The sequence below is a fragment of the Leptonychotes weddellii genome, chromosome 15 (assembly GCF_054177405.1).
Source record: "Leptonychotes weddellii isolate Sample4059 chromosome 15, ASM5417740v2, whole genome shotgun sequence".
Lineage (NCBI taxonomy): Eukaryota > Metazoa > Chordata > Mammalia > Carnivora > Phocidae > Leptonychotes > Leptonychotes weddellii.
Genome location: NC_138383.1, coordinates 5,521,865 through 5,533,043, shown reverse-complemented (window position 1 = coordinate 5,533,043; position 11,179 = coordinate 5,521,865). Strand labels below are relative to the sequence as shown.

Below are 11,179 nucleotides of genomic sequence, written 5' to 3'. Positions count from 1 at the left end.
CCTTTATTTATTTATTTATTTTTAAAGATTTTATTTATTTATTTGACAGAGAGAGAGACAGTGAGAGAGGGAACACAAGCAGGAGGAGAGGAAGAAGCAGGCTTCCCGCTGAGCAGGGAGCCTGACACGGGGCTCGATCCCAGGACCCAGGGATCATGACCTGAGCCAAAGGCAGATGCTTAGCGACTGAGCCACCCAGGTGCCCCATCCTGCTGCCTTTAAACAAATGATTAGGCATAAAGGCTAGTGCCAGGGCGGGGGATGCTCTAGTGCGGGGGTGGGGGGGGGAAGAGCGTGTTCAAAACCTTCAGCAGTCCTGCGGAATTACTTAGGTTCTCTGACTCATGTCTCAGAGCTGCATCTAGAAGACGTGAAGTCTCATAAACAGTCAAGAATGTTTTCTGGATGACGCTTTGTTCAGTGCTTTGCTCTAAATTGGCCGTTTTGAGGCTTCTGGAGCTGAACAGAAGTACCTTGCCATTAGAACCGACACCATACGCGGTCCAGCCTGTAGAAACCTAGGAGTCATCCCTCCCTCTTTCTCCCCAGAACTTACGTCCCATCAATCACTACCTTTTGCCTAATCTACCTGCTAAATATCCCTTGAATATATCTACTTCTTGCCACCCAGGCTGCTACCACCTTAGCACAGGGACTATGTTGAGCAGATTATGGCCAAGTCTTCTCCCTAAGCTTCTGCAAGCTGTTCTTGCTTCTCTACAATCCATTCCCCCACTTAGCAGCCAAAATGAGTATTTTTACAAGTGCCAATCAGACCATGGTACGCTGTTGTTTAAAACCCTCCAAGAGGGGCGCCTGGCTGGCTCAGTCCTTAAGTGTCTGCCTTCGGCTCGGGTCATGATCCCGGGGTCCTGGGATCGAGCCCCACATCGGGCTCCCTGCTCGATGGGAGGCCTGCTTCTCCCTCTCCCACTTCCCCTGCTTGTGTTCCCTCTCTTGCTCTCTCTCTCTCTGTCAAATAAATAAATAAAAAGCCTTTTAAAAAAATTAAAAAAAAAACCCTCCAAGAGAGGTGTCTGGCTGGCTCAGTGGGTAGAGTAGGCGACTCTTGACCTCGGGTTTGTGAGTTTGAGCCCCTCGCCGAGTGTTACTTACAAAAACAAAACAAAACAAAACAAGCCTTCCAAGAGCTTTTCAGTGCCCTCAGAATAAAACCTCACCATGTGCAATGTGTTGCAGAAGACCCCACAGGAGCTGCCACACCGTGCCCCCCCTCCTGCGCGCCCTGGCTTTGTCTCCAGCACTCTGCTCTCCTATTCTCTGACCCAATCATGCAGGAATCCCCTTCGGTTCCTCGGTCTCAGATCTTCCTTCCTCGGGGCCTTTACACGCGCCTCCTCCCCCTCTATGGTGCTTGTTTTCATTCTCTTTGTCTGGCTACCTTGTAGTCATCCTTCAGATTTCAGCTTAAATATTACTTCTTGAGGAAAGCCTGCCCCAGCCACCTGAGATGACAGGATCCCATTAGAGATGCTTGTTTGCAGCACTTTGCACACTTCTGATGATGTAATTCTTTTTTTTTTTTTTTAAAGATTTTATTTATTTATTTGAGAGAGAGAGAATGAGAGACAGAGAGCACGAGAGGGAAGAGGGTCAGAGGGAGAAGCAGACCCCCCGCCGAGCAGGGAGCCCGATGCGGGACTCGATCCCAGGACTCCAGGATCATGACCTGAGCCGAAGGCAGTCGCTTAACCAGCTGAGCCACCCAGGCGCCCTGATGATGTAATTCTTTATTTAACATCTTGTCTCCTCCATTAGAATATTAGCGACTTATAGTATGATGTTGTTGGTCGGTTTCAAAGGGGTTGATTCCAGGCTGATTTAACAACATTTGAAACGCTTTTTTTTTTTTTTAAAGATTTTATTTATTTATTTGACAGAGAGACATAGCGAGAGAGGGAACACAAGCAGGGGGAGTGGGAGAGGGAGAAGCAGGCTTCCCGCAGAGCAGGGAGCCCCGATGCGGGGCTCGATCCCAGGACCCTGGGACCATGACCCGAGCCGAAGGCAGACGCTCAACGACTGAGCCACCCAGGCACCCTGAAACACGTTTTTAAAGTCAAATGACATTGAGATTTTTAGCTCTCTCTCTTAAACATTCCACAGGGTCACAAAACATGAAGCAGTGGTTGTCTTTCGGCTGTAATATCTAAGATGACGTCACTACGTCACTGGCTCGTATAACAGAGACATTACGTTGCAGAAGGAGAGGGAGCTTCTTGCTGGCAGATTCATTAGCTATATGGCAGACAAGTGTCACGTAGATCAGACCATTTAGTGTGGAAGGCCTCCCCTTCTCCTTCTCTTTTCCCTCTACTGCCCCTCCCCTTTTGTTTTAAGGCAAGAACTATGAGTGTTTATACAGCTGGGGGAAAATGAGCCGACAGAAAGGAAGCAAATGAAGATGCTAGAGAAAGAGGATAATTGGACACCAGTTCATTTATTCAACAAACATTTATCAGACATCTGCGGTGTGCCAGGCACTTCGTTAATCAATAGTGACACAAAGATGAGTAAGACACAGTCCTTGACTCGAGGGACTCACAAGAAGAGAAATGACACATAAATAGATAATGCTATTAACTATATGAAGCCTAGCGATGGATATGTCCAGTCTCTATACAGAATCATATACAAAGAAATGTTAGTTGGCATCCAAAAATAATCACAAAGCAACTTCAAATCTCACTGCAGTCTCTTGAGAAAAATGCCAAAGGGGGAATTACATAAGTGATTTATAAGAAATCTTCTTAAAATCCTATTGTTCATTCTCTTTCCCTTCTCCTGTCTGTTGAGGAGAATTCTGTCTTTACCTATTAGGCTCCCTGATCACTGATCATCATACAGTATCAGAAATAATAGGGGAAAGGTATTTCACCTATTCACCGAAGGTATTTCTCACTCTGCCCTAAAGCTTCTTTCTCCTGTCTTTCCAAACTTCCTCCACCTCTTCTCCAATCCATACCATCCTGGCTCTTCTCTCTTCACTTGCTCCTCCACTCATCTATTTATTTGATAGTGAGCGAGCAAGCATGAGTGGGGGAGGGGCAGAGGGAGAGGGAGAAGCAGACTCTCAGCTGAGCAGGGAGTCCGATGCAGGGATGCTGGGCTCGATCCCAGGACCCTGAGATCATGACCTGAGCCAAAGGCAGACACTTAACCGACTGAGCCAGCCAGGTGCCCCGTTCCTGTGCTCTTTTAAAACTCATGGAGCAAGCATGAGTGGGGAGAGGGGCAGAGGGAGAGGGAGAAGCAGACTTCCAGCTGAGCAGGGAGCCCGATGCAGGGATGCTGGGCTCGATCCCAGGACCCTGAGATCATGACCTGAGCCAAAGGCAGACACTTAACTGACTGAGTCACCCAGGTGCCCGTTCCTGTGCTCTTTTAAAAGTCATCTGCTAGAGGAGGGAAGGGGGTTGGTGGTGGTAAAAAAACAAAAGAACAACTCTTCTGCTCTCATCAGCTGGTAATTCCTCATCCTACCAAAAGTAAACCAAATCACTCAAGACTTGGCCCTTCAGTCCTACCTTTTCCCTATTATTCTGATGATCTTGGAACCTAATAGGCACAGATAGAATCTTCCTTGGCAGGTGAGAGGAAAAGAAGAGACTGTGGATACTCACACGTGATTATTATTGCTATTACTATTATTATTTACGGCATGACAGGTCTTCCTTATTTTATTGCAATTTTTGAAAAGATTTTTATTTATTTAAGTAATCTGTACACCCAATGTGGGGCTCAAACTCATAGCCCTGAGATCAAGAGTCTTGTTCTCCCAACTGAGCCAGCCAGGTGTTCCAATTTTATTGTAATTTTAATTTTTTAAATATTTATTATTTTTAAAAAGATTTTAGTTGAGAGAGAGAGAGAGAGAGCACAAGCAGAGGGGAGGGGCAGAGGGAGAGAGACAAGGAGACTCCCCGTTGAGCGGGGAGCCCGACATGAGGCTCGATCCCCGGACCCTGAGATCATGACCTAAGCCAAAGGCAGACGCTCAACTGACTGAGCCACCCAGGCACCCCTATTTTTATTTTTTAAAAATATTTTATTTATTTATTTGGTGGGGGGCAGAGGGAGAGGGAGAATCTCAAGTAGATGCCACGCTGAGTGCGGAGCCCATCACAGGGCCCAATCCCATGACCCTGAGATCATGACCTGAGCCAAAATCAAGAGTCGGATGCTTAACTGACTGTGTCACCCAGGGGCCCCTTAAATTGAAGTGTATATCGTTGACACTAATGCCTTATTATCTTCCTGTCAAAGACAGAAAACAATGTGGTAAGTGAAGTGATACTGTTGTCTGAGGGAATGAGGAGCAAACAGAGAGGATCATCATCATCAAGGATGATAGGGAGTTAGCCAGGAAGAAAGGACATGAGAGGCATTTCAGGTCCAGTGAACAGGATAAACTGAGGCCTGGGGATGGGAGATAGCATGTGAGGCTGGGGTAGGGGAAGGGACTGAGGATACAGATGGGGAAAGGAAGAGGGGTCTGTCTTTTTTGGAGGAATGTTGAGAAAGAAGTAGAAGTAGATGAGAAATCTCCACTGGAAGGCCTTGGTTTCCGCATCGTTTATTATTATTTTTTAAGATTTATTTATTGGAGAGAGAGAGAGAGCAGAGGGAGGGGCAGTTGGAGACGGACAGAGAGAATCTCAAGCAGACTCCACACGGAGCGCAGAGCCCAAAGTGAGGATTGATCCCACGACCCTGAGATCATGATCTGAGCCGAAATCAAGAGTTGGCTGTTTAACCGACTGAGCCACCCAGGCGCCCCTCGCCTCGAGGTTATTTTGGTACAGAGACAGAGGAGGCTCCAGAAAAATGAAGGACTGGTACAGTTGCCTGGTATCGCTAGACAGCCATCAAGACATGGTCACAGGGACCTCAGAGCTGCAAAAAGTCTTGCCAGGGTGAACTTAGACTGGGTGCACTGGCATGTTTTGGCTTGATTTTCTTCTTCTGCCAAGTGTTATGCCTGGGAGTACTGACAGAGGGGATGGTCAGAGGGTGAAGGACTGTGAAACTGGTAGGCACACAGTTTAAGTTTGTTGAGTGATATTCATAAAATACAGTGGAGCAGAGAAACAGGTGTGGCCAGAGATGACTGGGGTACAGGGTGGAGCAGGGCAGGATGACTATGTTACATTTGTTCACCTTCCAAATGTAGCCATGTAAACCTTCCGGGATGAAGTGGAGAGACATAAAGCACAGGCAATTGGCTAGTTCAATTCAGCAAACATTTACTGGGTACAGGCTCTGAATAAGGTGCTGTGAGGACTGCCAGGATAAGCCAGCTGCCTTTAGGGTGCTTCAGGTCTTACAAAAATAATACCGTACAAAGCATTACTTTTGTATGGGTAGCATGGGGACACAAAGAGGCACAGCATTGGAGAGAGAATTTCAGTGACTAAAAGTCAGGGAAGTCTTTGAGGCAGGGAGCGTTGGAGGTGAATTTACAGGATGGGCGTGTATTTGAAGGTTGGCTTTATTGGTAGGAAGGAATCTTCAAAGGGTAGGAACCTCTTGGGCAAAAGAGCAGAGGTGGGAGGGCTCCAGATGCATTTAGGAGATGGTCAATCTATGTGGCTGCAGGAATAGTTTGGCCTGTGGGGAATTAGCCTGGAAACATATATCTGAGTTGATTTATGAGGGACTTTGAATGTCAGGCAGGATACAGAGATCTCTTTGTATAGATAGACATCTATTTGCAAAGATAAACTGCAGATTTTTGTGTGCATAAGGGTAACATGATTCTATCACTGTTTTAAGCAACTGCTAAAACAGTTGAAACACACAAGATTAGGTACCAAAATGTCTTCCTGTTCAGCTGAGAAGAGAGATTTTAATTACATAATTAAATTCATTAATAGGGGAAAGGGGCTCTTACTTCCCAGGGCCAACCATGACCCTCTTTTGATTTTATAAACAGATCGAAAAACAAGACACAAAAAACCAAGTCTCCAGATTTCCATCTCTGGGAAAACTGAAGTAAATACTGACACAGGCTCGCACTGTTTTCCCAAGAGAGCTTTCCCAAGAGATTTCTTTAATTATCTAGGGGGGGAAATTTTTTTTTTAACTTGTTTTTCCCTTTAGAGTACAGCTGAGCTGAAGGGAAAACTGAAGTATTGCCTTAGGTTTTCCAGCTTTGGTTTGGTTGCAGTATTAGTCTCTGGGGGACTCTCTCCGAGGTCTCTGAGCTAGGTGTCTCTAGGCATTTGTTCACAGCAACAAGAGGGGAGCTTAGAAGATGAAGGAGATAGTGGCGTTCTACAAAAGGGCTGATTTTTAAAAGAAAAATCACTTGGGCGGGGCTCTATCTTTTTGGGATATACGTAGGAAAAGTAATTGAGGTGGAAGCCGTTACCCTCGCCTCTAGTCAGGGCCTCTGCACCTGAAAACGCCAGAGGAACACATCCATGCATGGACAGTGGGTCCCTACTCTCCCGCCGGTATCACTCGGCCCTTAATTCCGCCAGGCTCCCAGAGGGACTGTTTCAGCTACAGTCTAGCGCTCCCCACAGCCAGTAAGAAGCCAGGAATCTCCACCCGTCTCGGATTTCCACCAATCGGCGTCCAGAACTTTAGCCTGCTAGCGGCGTCTGGGTTGTCCGAGGAGGGCGGCAAGCCCCCTTAGCGTTGCCAGCAACGGACATGGCCGCGGCCCCTGGAGGAGGGGACGCGAAGTGAGGAGGGGGCAGGGAGGGAAGAGGACGCGGGCGAGGAAGACAGGCCCCCGGGCCCCGGTAAGTACGAGAAGGCCCGTGGCCCGAAGCAAGGGGGGCAGGGAAGCAAGGGGGCGTGGGGCTCGGCCTTCACGCCCTCTGGATTCTTGGCCAAAGAGAGAGGAGTCTGGGGTGTGCACCCAAGAATTGGCCTCGGGGGATCCCTTCGAAGGGGGAGTCAAGGGACGGGCTCTTGCCTCCAGCTCCTGGCCGTTTCCTTTCCCCAGGTGCTCACACTTGCCCTCGGTCCTCGCTTGGCCCTTTGGGGCTCCCGCGTCAGATCGAAGCCTCCTGCCAACAATGAATCCCTGTCCCTGTCTTGTGGTGTCTGGGCCCTGGCTCAGGGGGCTTCCAACGCCGACGCCCAGCGTATTTACGGGCCTCTGGGGACCCGCATCCCCCGCCCCAGTTCAGACCGTTGTGCCCCTTGCGCGCGCTCTCAGCTGCTGCCCGGGCCCTCGTGCTGACCGCGCGTCCCGAGTCCAGGCGGATGGAGCCGAAGGGCCTTAACCCAGAGCGGCGACCGTGCAGCTGGAGCGTGCCCTGCCCTTTTTTTTTCTTTCCGTCTTTCCAGAAACGTTTAAAGACTCCTTAGAAGCAACTATAGGAACATACTTGCCATCCTGCAAACCGACTGCCGTGCTGTGCGCTGTGCCCTCCTTCCCCAGCCGCACACCCCTGAAGTCCAGTCTCGCAGTCCCTCGCGTGCCACGATGTGAGCCCCTGCCGGGTGCCGGGTGCCAGATGCCAGGGAAACCCTGCCCTTCTTTCATTGGTGTGGAACCACAGGCTGCACTTTGGCGTGTTCGTTGATTTGGTCACGTGCTGCTGCATCCCACCCTCTCTTCCGAGTTTTTGTGTGGCTCTAGGGGAAAAAAGGAGGGAGCTTTGTACTGAATCTAGTTTTCCTTCAAGCCTGTGATTTTTGCATCGGAGGAGATGAGAGTTTTCTCATGCTTTGTCCAACGCACTCAGCTGCAGCGACATACTTCAGTCATTCCCCGGGTACTCTTAGACGGTGGAAGTGGGGAGGGAGGAGTTTTCACGTTTTTATTTTACAAAGGTGGAGCGTAACTTTTGGGAGAGGCAAAGGGGCAGGGCCAGGGTCACCTGGAGTCAGGACTGGAACTTTGAAGTCTAGATTCTTAAGTTCTTTGTCCACCAGATCAGTTGTTTTCTAGGTGTGATTGAGAAATCAAGTTCCTTAACTTCTCTGAGCTTCTTGCAGAGTGATGGCTTGCATTAGAGATAGTATGTGGAGGATCTCTATCTCTAGGTATATATAGCACAGGGGCTAGCACTTACTAGGTTCTTAATACATTTTTGCATTCATTATTTGTAAGTAACGAGCAGGTATTCCCTGGCTGATTTCTTGTATTAATATTTATTGTGGTCTTTCTATATATTTTGGGGTGAAATGATTTCAATGATTATCATTTGAGAGGGCAGGAAGGCAAGGAGTCAGAGCAAGGTAGCCTCTTCCTCCGTTTTTTGGGGGAAACAATTATAATGTTGTAGTGTTATTAATGGGGATGGGTTTTTTATAAGAACAGTGTGGAGGCAGAAAAAGCTTGAGAACCACGGAAGGAAGAAGTACCACTCTGGTATGTCTTTATGGTAATCTTGGCAAAAGAAGGGCTGATCTTAGTATTCTTTTTTTTTTATTAAAGATTTTATTTATTTATTTGAGAGAGAGAGTATGAGAGAGAGCACATGAGAGGGGGGAGGGTCAGAGGGAGAAGCAGACTCCCTGCCAAGCAGGGAGCCCGATGCGGGACTTGATCCCGGGACTCCAGGATCATGACCTGAGCCGAAGGCAGTCGCTCAACCAACTGAGCCACCCAGGCGCCCCTGATCTTAGTATTCTAACAGGTAGTTTTAATTTTTTTTTTTTATTATGCAATGACACAGGTAAGGTTCTTATCTAGAATCAAATAAAAATGGCCCATGGAATAAAAAAGTGTGCAAATCACTCTACAGATCAGAACACATCAGAATGTAGCCTATTATTAACCCTGGAACAGGGGCAGCATGTTCAAATAAAATCCACAAATTCTCTGTAGTCTTATTTTAGCTGCTGTGTTAGCTTTAACTTCCTTGTTCACTGGTTCTTTTTGTTAGAACTTCAAATAGAGAAACTGGTGGATACCACAGAACAGTTCCTTCACTAGGGAGGTGAAGTACAAACCATCCCCTTGATAATCAGCTGCCAAATAATTGAGAGTTAACTGCCCTTGAACTTCCCCCCACCCCTACCCTGCCCCTTGTTTTTGTGGTGATCCGACATCAGAAGATTAGACAGGGAGAGAGCCAGGGCTGGGCAGTGAGATGGAAGAAAACAGAAAGCCCTTCACATTTCTATTTTGAGGAGTTGCTAGGGAGTGCCAGGTCCAAGTGTTGAGAATCAGCCTTTTGGAAACCTTAACTCCTGCCGAACTAATGAGAAGTGAAGGTCATGATCCTTTGGTTCTTCCCCACTGCTCTTTCCCTAACATTGGCCTTGGGAAGCAATTTCTAGGGAGGGGGAGGAGCGCTAGTGTAAATACTACCTATACCGGAGGTTTTCTTGAACCTTACCTGGTGAGAGGAGGATGAGCTCTTTTTTTTTTTTTTAAAGATTTTTTTATTCATTTATTTGACAGAGAGAGAGAGAGAGAACAAGTAGGCAGAGAGGCAGGCAGAGGGAGAGGGAGAAGCAGGCCTCCGGCTGAACAGGGAGCCCGATGCGGGGCTCGATCCCAGGACCCCAGGATCATGACCCGAGCCGAAGGCAGCGGCTCAACCGACTGAGCCACCCAGGCGCTCCAAGGAGGATGAGCTCTTACAAGCAGTCCGAGTTGGAAAGACCCAAAGCCTCTAAATCCATTCCTGTTCAAGTGAGAAGGTTCTAGGTCATGGGTGGCACTTCTCCACTGGTAAATATGTGTCAATATTTTTTATCTTGTTACTGTGTCAGTGTTATTTCCTTGAGAGTGTCTTTCTTTACCTAAAAGCTAGGCTCCTTTAAAAACATTGTTTGAACCCTGGTTTCCAAGCCTGGATTTGTTTTTAGTAGCACAGGTGAACTAAAGGGTAGGCCAGAGCTACAGCAGGAATGTTTTTCTTCCGGAACTGACCCGCCAGCCAGAATGTGTGGTTTGGTGATCAGGGGTTTGTGTAATAATAAGCTTTGCCTGTGGCTGCTGAGACAGGAGGAAACAGTATTGGTCACATGGCACGGCAAGTAGGGTAAGGACCAGATTTAGACCCGCCAGGATGCCTGTCTCAAGCTGGGCCCATCTCACACTGATTGCTTTGGGTTTCCCTAGCCTCGGAGACCCAAGTGGTGGGGGAGTCGGGGGTGCCCAAAGGAAGGAGACCCTTTCAGGGCTTACAGTGCCTTTGGGAAACCAGAAATCTTAGTGTAATTATATGATCCCAGTTTTCTTAATTTCAGGATCCTTTTGAGAAAGAGATGCGTGATAGCAATATCCATTAGTAGGGAGGTGAACAGAAAAATATTGGGAGATACTTGGAAAAGATATACACTGGAGAGAAAATCAAAGGTGTGTTTGAAAGAGCATCTATATCCTTAAAGGGGAGAATATTGCTTAGTAACATAAACCACAGCGAATTGCAAAATCAGAATCAGAAGTTAGTGATTTTTTGTTATTGTAGAAAAATATACATAACATAAAATCGACGATTTTAACCAATTCAGTGGCATAAAGTATATTGACACTGTTTAACCATCCGCGCCATCCATCTCCAGAACTTTTTCATCTGCCCAAACCGAAACTCTGTCCCCATTAGCACTACATCTTCATCTCCCCTCCTGCCCCCAGGCCCTGGAAACCACCATTCTACTTGCTGTCTGTATGAGTTTGCTTACTCCAGGAACCTCAAATAACAGGAATCCCACAACATTTGTCCTTGTGTAAGGTCATTAAGGTTTATCCATGTCGTAGCATATAGCAGAATATTCTTCCTTTTTAAGGTGGAGTAATATTCCATTGTACGTGTGGACCACATTTTATTTATCCATTCATCTATTGATGGACACTTGGGTCGCTCCCACCTTTTGGCTATTGTGAATAATGCTGCTATGCACATGGGGGTACAAATAGTTGTTGGAGTCCCTGTTTTCACTTCATCTGGGCATATATCCAGAAGTGCGAGGCTGCTAACTTTCTAAAGATACATTTGATACATTCACATGGTTTGAAAATCAAAAGGTACAAAAATATATACAGTCAAATTTCTCCCCTCCCACTCTTGTCTCCAGCCACTCAGTTCCAACTTAATAGTTTTTTCTTTTGTGGGATATACTTTTGATATTTAAGAAATCTAAACCAAAGTCACCAAGATTTTCTCCTATCTTTTCTTATAATTTTACATTTAGGTGTAGGATCCATTGTTAGTTAATTTTTGTATATAGTGCAAGCTGT

The 11,179-nt window shown here is 47.0% G+C and overlaps 1 protein-coding gene across 6 annotated transcripts in view; it reads left to right on the top strand.

The window, feature by feature from the left end:
• The first annotated feature begins 6,629 nt into the window (after positions 1–6,629).
• TMEM94 (transmembrane protein 94) overlaps positions 6,630–11,179 on the top strand; it is a 35,475-nt gene continuing 30,925 nt past the window's right edge. For 4 of the 6 annotated variants that reach the window (XM_031037336.2, XM_081804519.1, XM_031037313.2 and 1 more), the window contains exon 1: positions 6,636–6,773. The gene's annotated coding sequence lies outside the window, so the exon portion shown is untranslated. Of the gene's footprint in view, positions 6,774–7,326; positions 7,468–11,179 lie in introns of all 6 variants that reach the window. The other 2 variants (XM_081804515.1, XM_081804516.1) reach the window with 2 other exon arrangements.